Consider the following 11,410-nt stretch of genomic DNA (forward strand, 5'->3'; position numbering starts at 1 on the left):
CGATCCCCTATACTTGTGGGTTATCAAAACCGAAAGGTTGAACACGAGTCATATGGATGATATGATCAACATGTTGATGTTCACCATTGAAGCTACATCATCTCACCTGTTGATCGGTTTTTGGTGTAGTGAATTTGGATCATGTACCACTTAACAACTATGAGGGATGTTGTATTAAGTGGGAGTTCATTAGTAATTAGATTAAAACATGAACTAATTATCATAAACATAGTCTGAGTAGTATTTTGAATTAATTTTGTAGTATTGGCATCCGTTTTTTCTACTATGCGCTAGTCTTATTATTGAGATAGAAATACTGTTAAAATCTGACAAGAAACTTTACGGATTGGTACCGTATTGTTAAAGAATCAAGAATTGATTAAGTCCTATTGCAAACTTTTAGTAAACCTCACATTGTTGATTCAAAGAGATAAGGTTTCAATTAGTACCTAAAGTTATCTTGTCTCCGTCAAACCTGAATTTCAAATTTGTTTGAAAAGTAAGGAGCTGAGAATTTAGTTTTCAGAAATAATCAAGGTATGAGATATATGTGATATCTAAGACCTTATTGCAAGATGATAGAATATATTTTGGTGAGACTACATAAACTCATAAGTTTTATGGGAATGTACGAAGGTTGACGACGCAAGGCGTCACAATCCTCCAACTATTGGGGCACTAACAATATTCGCATATCCATGAAGTGACCATCCTTAATATGCACCGTTACTAAGACTCGTCGTTTCGAAGCATCACGTGATGATCGGGTGTGATAGATTCTACGAGTGCATACAACGGGTGCAAGCTAGATTTGCACATGCAAATACCAAGGTTAAAACTTTACGAGCCTAGCATGTACAGACATGGTCTCGTAAAGTCGTCATGATATGATGGATAAAATTATGAGTGAAATTGTTCATCATATTACAAAGTTACTAATAGTGAAATCTGGAACACTTGTCATATGATGATCAACTTCAAAGTAAGAACCTCAAGGTTATTGGTATTTGACCAACAAACCGAGAAGTTATTGAAGTTGATGTGTTTCTCTAAATAACGAGGAAAGCTAAAAGAGAAACTGCAAAAGATATTTTGGCAAAAAGAAAAGAAAAGACTAGAAAGTCTAGCTCAGGTGTATATAAATGATATACATGTTATGGTTGTATTCCTAGTTAAGTCACACTATGAAATTCTTGGGTATTAGTACTATATTGGTTGGTATGAAGTGTCATACAAAACAACACAATACAAGAATACAATGGCCTAAGTGACTCGACAAGGAATATGATAGGAATACACGTCCGGAACAAAATAAAGTGTTATTATGTTCGTCGTTGGCATTCTATCTAGCCCTTAGAATTTATAATAAAGAACTTAATAATTGTTATTTTGCTCCGGTCAAATGAAAATAATGAGTTGTTCAAATTATGACATTACTCCATGTACGATGGATAAGTTATTATAAATCTTAATGGTGAAACACACATACATAACACTGACGCTAAAATGCCATAAGGCAAATGATTTGAATTCCACTTATTTGTGGAACCGCCATTTAGGTCATGTTAGAAAGGAACGCATGAAGGAACTCCATGCAAATGGATTTTTGGAGTCATTTGATTTTTGAATCGTTTGGCGCTTGCAAATCTTTTCTAAAGAGAATGATTAAAATACCGTTCATAGGCCAAGAGTTGAACGGGCAACAAACTTAGTGGAAAAATACATAATGATGTATATGGTTCACTGAGCATAGTTGTGTGCGGGAGATTCTTCTACTTCATGAAAACTTTCAACAATGAATTGAGTATATATATGAGGATATATTCGATAAGGAAGAAGTTTGAAACATTTGAATGGGTTCAAATAAATTTCAGCATGAAGTGGAAATCATCATAATAAAAAAGTCAAATATCTATGATTGGATCATGGTAGAAATATTTGAATTACGAGTTTTAGCGAACATCTAAGAGAGTTATGAAATTGTTCTACAACTCACATTTCTTGGAGTATCATGATGATGATATAGTATCCAAGGTATGTATCCAAACCTTGTTGGATTAATGATGAGATAAAATATTATAACGCCATTATATTTTTGTGGATTATGCTTTAGTGACTACCACTCTTACACTGAATAGAGCATCATCATGATCCGTTGAAATGACACCATACAAGTTATGGCATGGGTATAAACCGTAATAGTCTTTTCTTAAATTTTGGTCTAATAATTTACAACCAAAATCGGATGAATGTCTTTGTTGGTTATCCCAGAGATTTAATTGGGAATTCTTCCCATGAGACAAAGACAAAAGTGTTTGTCAATGTTTCTTATTTCCGAGAAATTGTTTCTAGTGAAGTATTTGAGTGGGAGGACAATATAATTTGATAAGGTTTATGAACCTGAGCATAATGATCAGAGTAGCGCATCATCGGAATTGGTTTCGGAAGCGGCCACGACGATCATGGCTCCCATGACTACAAAGTGTTTTAGCCATGGAGATCGAAGAACATATTGAACCTTGTAGGTATGGTTTACTTTGTGATCAAATAAATGATTTGTGGACACAGGATTGATTTTGAATAATGATAAACCAACTACAAACAAAGAAGTTATGATGGGCCCTGACTCTGTTAAAATGGCTATATGCCATGAAATCCAAGATAGATAAATACTTTTTGAAAGTAAGTGGATCTATAAAATTGATGGACTTGGATGGAATATCCTTGAAGAAGCTTGACTTGTCGAAAAGTTGTTTACGACAAAATTCAAAGAGTTGACTATGATAAGATTAGATCTTCCGTAGCAATGCTTATAGTCTATGTGGATTATTCTAGTAATCACTACATATTTCTTTTATGAGATATGTTAGTAGGATGGCAAAATACATTACTTATCAGAAGTGTGTACTAAAGGTGTATACAAGATACAACCAAGAGTTTTGCTAATCCATGGAATACTAGATAGGTATACAAACTTCAATTGGATGAAGTAAGTATCGCAGAGTTGGAATCTTCACTAGATGAAATAGTCAAAGAGTTTTTGATTTCATCAGAGACGATGAAGAGGCTTGCATTTGCAAGAAATTAAGTGGGAGCGCTGAGACATATTTATAATACTTATGTAGAAGACATATAGTTGGTTATAAATGATGTAATTATATACTTGATTAAAAGGATTCATTGAGAAATTAACTTCAATGAAAGAATTTGGACTGAAACATATTAGTGTCAAGATCTATGAAGATAGATTGAAATACATAATAAGTTTAAGTCAAAGTACATAGAATATTGAAGTAGTTCAATATAGAAATATTAAGAAAATGTTCTTATCATGTGAAGGTTTTATAAGACTTGAGTGTATCTGACACTCAATGAGTAAAAACACATGAGTGATTATAGATCACGAATAATATGTACACAATCAGATATCATGTGCTATAAAGTGTTATGAGCATATACCAGAATGATTCATATGATGATCATTGGACGACAGTAAGAATATCCTTGAGTACTTTAGAAGAACTAAGGATATATATTTTTTTTTGTATGAAGAAATGACAAACAAATCGCTGTAAGGTGTTACACCAATATTGTTTTTGTCACATATAAAATATAATTTCAATCTCAAATTAGACTAAGTGTTGTTTAAAAGGTAGCACAATGAGCTAGAAGTTGTCTATGCTAGATTTAGAAGAGTTCTAAATATTGTGATGGATTCTACAAAAGAAGGCAGAGTATGTCATTGTTTTGACAATGACAAAGGATGTTAAGTCAAGAGGTTCTTTGAGAACTTGGTGTAGTTCCGACAGAGTCAGAACTTTGAAGCTATATTGTGTGTGACAATATTAGTGACATATTTCAGACCGCGGAATTAAGGTTCCACCAGAAGACCAAACATATTTAAATGCCGACTCATTTGGAAATGAGTGATGCGTTGAGACGCAAATGAATTACAAAATACATACGTTTCTGAGCGTGTCAGATCCGTTGACTAAAAAACTCTCCCGTGAGCAATACATGATAAAGCACCATAAGGCCAAGGTGTTATGTAAACTAGATTATTGACTCTAGTGCAAGTGGGAGACTGAAGGAGATATGCCCTAGAGGCAATAATAAAGTGGTTATTATTTATATCTTTATGTTTATGATAAATGTTTATATATCATGCTATAATTGTATTAACCGAAACATTAGTACATGTGTGATATATAAGACAACAAAGAAGTCCCTAGTATGCCTCTTAAACTAGCTTGTTGATTCATGGATGATTAGTTTCATAATCATGAACATTGGATGTTATTAATAACAAGGTTATATCATTGTATGAATGATGTAATGGACACACCCAATTAAGCGTAGCATAAGATCTCGTCATTAAGTTATTTGCTATAAGCTTTCGATACATAGTTACCTAGTCCTTATGACCATGAGATCATGTAAATCACTTATACCGGAAAGGTACTTTGATTACACCAAACGCCACCGCGTAAATGGGTGGTTATAAAGGTGGGATTAAGTATCCGGAAAGTATGAGTTGAGGCATATGGATCAACAAGTGGGATTTGTCCATCCCGATGACTGGATAGATATACTCTGGGCCCTCTCGGTGAAATGTCGTCTAATGTCTTGCAAGCATATGAATAAGTTCATAAGAGACCACATATCACGATACGAGTAAAGAGTACTTGTCAGGAGACGAGGTTGAACAAGGTATAGGATGATACCGAAGATCAAACCTCGGACAAGTAAAATATCGCGAGACAAAGGGAATTGGTATCATATGTGAATGGTTCATTCGATCACTAAAGTCATCGTTGAATATGTGGGAGCCATTATGGATCTCCAGATCCCGCTATTGGTTATTGGTCGGAGTGAGTACTCAACCATGTCCGCATAGTTCACGAACCGTAGGGTGACACACTTAAAGTTGGATGTTGAAATGGTAGAACTTGAATATGGAATGGAGTTCGAATATTTGTTCGGAGTCCCGGATGAGATCCCGGACATCACGAGGAGTTCCGGAATGGTCCGGAGAATAAGATTCATATATAGGATGCCATTTTATGTGAATTAAAATGTCGCGGAAGGTTCTATGGAAGGTTCTAGAAGGTTCTAGAAAAGTCCGGAAGAAACCACCAAGGAAGGTGGAGTCCACATGGGACTCCACCTCCATGGCCGGCCAACCCTAGTGGGGGAGGAGTCCCAAGTGGACTCCCCCTTAGGGGGCCGGCCAACCCCCCATATGGGAGGTGGAACTCCCACCTCTAGTGGGAGTCCTAGCTTGGCTAGGTTTCCCCTCCATATGGAAGGTTTTTGGTTCGGGTCTTATTCGAAGACTTGGACACCAACACTTGGGGATCCACCTATATAATGAGGGGCATAGAGGAGGGGGCCGGCCACCACAAAGCCACAAGTTGGCCGCACCCCCTTGAGGCCGGCCACCCCCTCCCAAACCCTAGCCGCCCCCTCCCCTCCATATCTCCCGCGTAGCTTTAGCGAAGCTCCGCCGGAGTTCTCCACCGCCACCGACACCACGCCGTCGTGCTCGTCGGATTCAAGAGGAGCTACTACTTTCGCTGCCCACCGGAACGGGGAGGTGGACGTCGTCTTCATCAACAACCGAACGTGTGACCGAGTACGGAGGTGCTGCCCGTTCGTGGCGCCGGAACCGATCGTGATCAAGATCTTCTACGCGCTTTTGCAAGCGGCAAGTGAACGTCTACCGCAGCAACAAGAGCCTCCTCTTGTAGGCTTTGGAATCTCTTCAAGGGTGAGACTCGATACCCCCTCGTTGCTACCGTTTTCTAGATTGCATCTTGGCTTGGATTGCGTGTTCGCGGTAGGAAATTTTTTGTTTTCTATGCAACGTTATCCTACACCACGTTGGCGCCGGAATCCCTGGTGTTGCGCCGCACTACACTCCGCCACCAACAACCTTCAACGTGCTTCTTCACTCCTACTGGTTCGATAAACCTTGGTTTCTTACTGAGGGAAAACTTGCTGTTGTACACATCATACCTTCCTCTTGGGGTGCCCAACGGACGAGTGCTTTACCGTCACAAGGAAGCTACTTTCTGGGGCCGTTGCAATCCAACTCCCACGTCAGCATTCACCCCTGGACTATGGGTCCATAGCAGTAGCTAGATGGTTATCTTCTCCTCATGTGCTATCATTGTAGATCTTGTGAGCTGCCTATCATGATCAAGATCATCTATTTGTAATGCTACATGTTGTGTTTGTTGGGATCCAATGAATATGGAATACTATGTCAAGTTGATTATCAATCTATCATATATGTTTTGTTTATGATCTTGCATGCTCTCCGTTGCTAGTAGAGGCTCTGGCCAAGTTGATACTTGTAACTCCAAGAGAGGGTATTTATGCTCGATAGTGGGTTCATGCCTCCATTAAATCTGGGACAGTGACAGAAAGTTCTAAGGTTGTGGATGTGCTGTTGCCACTAGGGATAAAACATCGATGCTTTGTCTAAGGATATTTGTGTTGATTACATTACGCACCATACTTAATGCAATTGTCTGTTGTTTGCAACTTAATACTGGAAGGGGTGCAGATGCTAACCCGAAGGTGGACTTTTTAGGCATAGATGCATGCTGGATAGCGGTCTATGTACTTTGTCGTAATGCCCGATTGAATCTCACTTTACTCATCATGATATGTATGTGCATTGTTATGCCCTCTCTATTTGTCAATTGCCCAACTGTAATTTGTTCACCCAACATGCTATTTCTTATTGGAGAGACACCACTAGTAAACTGTGGACCCCGGTCCAATTCTTTTACATCTGAATATAATCTACTGCAAATATTGTTCTCTACTGTTCTTCGCATACAAACATCATTTTCCACACCATACATTTAATCCTTTGTTTACAGCAAGCCGGTGAGATTGACAACCTCACTGTTAAGTTGGGGCAAAGTATTTGGATTGTGTTGTGCAGGTTCCACGTTGGCGCCGGAATCCCTGGTGTTGCGTCGCACTATACTCCGTCACCAACAACCTTCACGTGCTCCTTGACTCCTACTGGTTCGATAACCTTGGTTTCTTACTGAGGAAAAACTTGCTGTTGTACGCATCACACCTTCCTCTTGGGGTTCCCAACGGGCGTGTGCTTGACGCGTCATCAGAACTTTGTGGTGAAGTGGAATTGCATGGTGCTTCGTGACTACATCGACTTGTATGTGGGGACGACTGCACGTGGAAGTTCAAAGTTCTATCATTTAGGGTGAAAATCCAAGGTATGCCCTTAATTGGTTGTGCCTGGCAATGTTCTTGTTGAACGCATTGTTTTGAAAGTAAGGGCTTTCGTCAGGGTGAAACCTAAGATCTATGATCGGGCGACGACATCATTTGTGCACTGTTTACGTCTTGGAGGCATCGCTTATGGAGAAGTTGATCTTTTGATGTTGTCTTGGTGGTGTTAGTGTTCTTTTATGTAATTCTTCTCTCTTATTTTGGCTGTGTGCATCCTTTATGCCATTAGGATATGATGCTGTTGTAGGGCTGGGTGTAATTGGCATCTTCGCGATATTAATATATGCTCTTTATCGGAAAAAAATTAAGAACGTGTAACACACATATACTGAACAAGATCCACCACCACATGAGAATAGCGATCACGCGATTTCCCACTCTCTCAACATCACCGTCGAGGTCGCTACCAACGAGGTGGACAAGGAGGGAGGTATACCTTGTTCTTGCCCCACACAATACTGCCATAGCCACAATAGCGTTGTTGCCGGTTGACGAATCTCTAACATTAGCGACCTTACTATAGCGCCGAGCCCAAGTCCGGGTCCAAGGTCCCACCCCCTCCCGCCGTCGGAGTGGCAAGCAGAGGAGGCGGCTAGGGTGAAGCCCTAAGCCACCGCCTCGCTTCTTTTACTTGAATAAAACTTTAACAATTCAGAACTATTGATTAGCACTTATTCATTTCTACAAATTGACACGCTCAATTCAAAGTTGAGTCTTTTTCTGGGTCACTAGTATGTGCTACCATGCATGTAGTACCTTCTAATAAATAACTACACATCATTAGAGTGGATTGTGTGGGTATTTTTGCATACCATTACAAAGCTATATCCGGTCACTACAGGAAGACGGTGTGGTGCTGACAGGGATTGCCGTCGGCGTAGCTCAGAAAACCGTCGGCGTAGGTCTATGCCGACAGTGACCCTCGGGGCGGTGTTGTTGGCAGTGCTGTCCGCTGGCACAGCCAGAAACCCGTCGGCGTAGCTTCACCGTCGTCATAGCTCGATGCGCCGACGGGGTTTCCTGGCCGTCGGCATCGCTTGGTAGTCGGCGCCGCCGCTAACAGAGCTGAGATAACGGTGGGGAGGAGTTATGCCGACGGTGTAACCAAATTAGTACGTGTGATATATCTACTCTACATAAACGATAGTTTGTGGCAGATTTAGAGGTGTTTATGAAAGCTTTATTAAGTGTGTTTTCTTTAGTTAACATCTCACAAGCTCACAGTTTATTGCACGATTTCAAGTGCATGCATGCTGGAGCTAGTTAGCCGAGTAGGGATGCAAGCGAACGTCCTGCATGGGGAAGAATTAGTGGTACTCTTGCATGTAGGCATTCTACAGGAGATCCTTGTGCAACGCAAAAAAATGGCATTGATTAATCTTTCACCAAAAGCAAATATTATGTCTGTTTCATTCAGGGTGATCATGTATTATGTGGCAGGCATCTAACCTATAATAGATGCCCCCCAACGGGGGACTCACAGGGCATCCACGTCCGCCACCTCGCGTGCACCCGTTGGGCAGTTGTCTCATCTCTGAATTCAGCCATTGGGCCACATGTCATGATTTAGTTGGCTCAGCTGAGGAGAGAGGAAGCCAACGTGAGATCAGCAACCCTATCCCCACGCTGCCCACCGAATCGCCGCCCCAACCCAAGCTCCCTCCTCTCGGCCGTCCTCTCTCCCCATCGCCGCCATGACGCCATCGTCTCGTTCATCCTCCTCTCTCCCATCGCCGCGCTCCGCCTCGCCTGTCCTCCTCCTTTCCGTTACGCCTGGGGCTGCCGGCAAGGATCCCCTCCTCCACCGCTCCCTTTCACTGGGCAGAGAAGCAGAAAGGGGCGCGAGTTTGTGGGAGCAGTGTCGCCGTCTTCAGCCCAGGGGAGCACGAGCCGCCTAAGAGAGGAGGAGGAGGAGGTGCCAGGGCGGGGCTCAGCAGCGCAGGTCAAGTGCGGGCCAATGACCCACTGTGGAAACCCTAGCTGCCATGGTCTCGTGCCCCCTCAAACTCGCGTCGATTCACGTGCTGCCACCTCCCCGTCCCTCCTCGAGCTCGTCGTGGTCCTGCTAGCCGAGGTGAGCTGCCGCCAGAGCTCGCTCTTCGCCTCCTCTATTGCTCTGCTTGGTGCCCTAGCACCCGCCGTTCTGGTCCATTTTTCCTCTTTCTAGGTGGCGAGAGCTCACATCATTTTGATTTAATCACCACAATTTCTCATATCAGATGCTTCTCTTTGTTGTACAATACGTGCAGCTGCTGTTTGGAACCTTGGTGAGTTGGGGAAGATAGCTGGCCGACTGGTCCTGGATGGTTCATGCTTGATTTTAGTTTCTTGCATGATTGTGTTTGCTGCGTAGATTCTTTTATCTATTTTCTATGTACTTGGCATGAATAAATTTTAATTTTCTCACCCGCCTTCTCATATATATATGGTGTACAGGTTGCGCTGCATCTAAAGGGCGGAGACAATGGATGGAACAAAAGATGGATCGTCGCACAGAGGCATGAGCATGGTGGATAATGAAGGAGAGAGGAGGTGGCATATGGAGGGTGAGAAGGTGGAGGAGGTGGTATATGGAGGGTGAGCAGGCGGACGAGGTGGCACTCCCACAACCTGCAGCTGGCTTGTCGCGCGAGAATCAGCAATGCAACATACTTGTGTTTGTGCCTTTTTAATCGCCTATCTATGTTTTTGAACATAATTCTAGCTGTTAACGAATCAACATACTGCTAATTGCAAAGTTAGTACCATTGTTGTTCCCTTTAAGATTCTCACAAACAGAATTTTTTTCTTTCATTGTTCAACATTTGTTATAGAAAAGGTACTCCACTTTGTATGCTCTCTATATGTTCAACTTGGTCTATTGTTGTATTTGTTCAATTCCTCTAAGCATATGTTATTCAGTATATTTATATTTTGAATGTTTCGCGGTATTTAACTTCAACCCCTGCTTGTGAGCCCGGAGAGAGGGATCTTTTACTCCGTCCTTTATTTACACCCTGTTGATTATCATCGAGTTCACTCTCCTGTTGATTGGAATATTTTAAAACGTCAACATTTCTCAGGTTTGCAGTTATTCTGTTTTGTAGTGTAACCTGTGAAACACTGTCGCTATTGCAACTATATTGTGTTTTTAGGTAATCTTTTCTGAACAAGCGTACATGTTGTGCAGACCATCAAAAACCTGTATGTTGAGAATGAAAGGGTAAATTCTACCTATTTTAACATTTTCTGAGAAGGGCTGCAGATACATTTGCTTTAAGTTTTTTATTGACACTTGTCCTCACTGAACCTATCGCTTTCAATGATAGGTAGTGCTCGAAGGTCGTTGGGAAGAAGGTTTTGTTGCGATCGTAGCAGTTGGCGCTACTAATGTTAGTTCTGTCAGGGTATGTATTCTGCCCAATTATGAGTTATTATTCTCTTATTGCTGGAATATAACTGATAGCACGAGCAAATATTATTTTGTTGCTTATTTCTCTGTATATGTTGAGATGTGACCTTGAATGCTTGTGTCTGGGTGGCAATAGATTTCTAAACCAGCGGCGACAACGGCCAACGATCTGAATTGAAGATAATTGTTGTATTGCATGATATCCTATGTAATTCCTTATGAGTTATCATTAATTTTGAGCATAGTGATTCTAATGGTATATTTGTAACACTCATCATTTTTGTTATTACGAACTATCTTTGTTGATATCTCCCTATGAATTATTTCTTTCACAGGTTTTAATGATGGGCATCTTTGTTATAGAACTTCTCATTATAGAGGCACTCCAAGTTCTGATGCTATTATCTTTCAGTGCTACAATTGTATTCATCTCGGTTAGGAACCGTAAGAGAGGTATATGGTAATTTAACACCTATTGTTCTACGTTTTCATTCATATATATATTAGTTCATATCTATGTCACAACTGTCTTTTTATGGTCTTTTATTTGAAATTCAGAAGGAATCACTTAGTGTTCTGTCTCTGGCTCCTTTTTCATATCATTTTATTCTATCGATATTTCAAAGGTTTCCCGATTAATAAGTTGACGGATGCAAATGATATTTATGTGAGTTGTCACTGAAGTATGTTTAGGGTACTAACTTTAGTTTCTTTGTACTTATGTTCTGTACCAGGTAGAGTGCAATG

At 41.0% G+C, this 11,410-nt stretch overlaps 1 long non-coding RNA gene across 2 annotated transcripts; it reads left to right on the forward strand.

Moving 5' to 3' along the window:
* The first annotated feature begins 9,330 nt into the window (after positions 1 to 9,330).
* Positions 9,331 to 10,733, forward strand: LOC124678032. Of its 2 annotated transcripts, XR_006994308.1 has the most exons (4): positions 9,331 to 9,346; positions 9,492 to 10,334; positions 10,407 to 10,474; positions 10,581 to 10,733. It is a non-coding gene; the product is annotated as an uncharacterized LOC124678032 (long non-coding RNA). The 2 variants fall into 2 exon arrangements; XR_006994307.1 differs by lacking the exon at positions 9,331 to 9,346 and having other exon boundaries at positions 9,451 to 10,334.
* The last annotated feature ends 677 nt before the right edge of the window (positions 10,734 to 11,410 follow it).

Source organism: Lolium rigidum, chromosome 7, assembly GCF_022539505.1.
Source record: "Lolium rigidum isolate FL_2022 chromosome 7, APGP_CSIRO_Lrig_0.1, whole genome shotgun sequence".
Lineage (NCBI taxonomy): Eukaryota > Viridiplantae > Streptophyta > Magnoliopsida > Poales > Poaceae > Lolium > Lolium rigidum.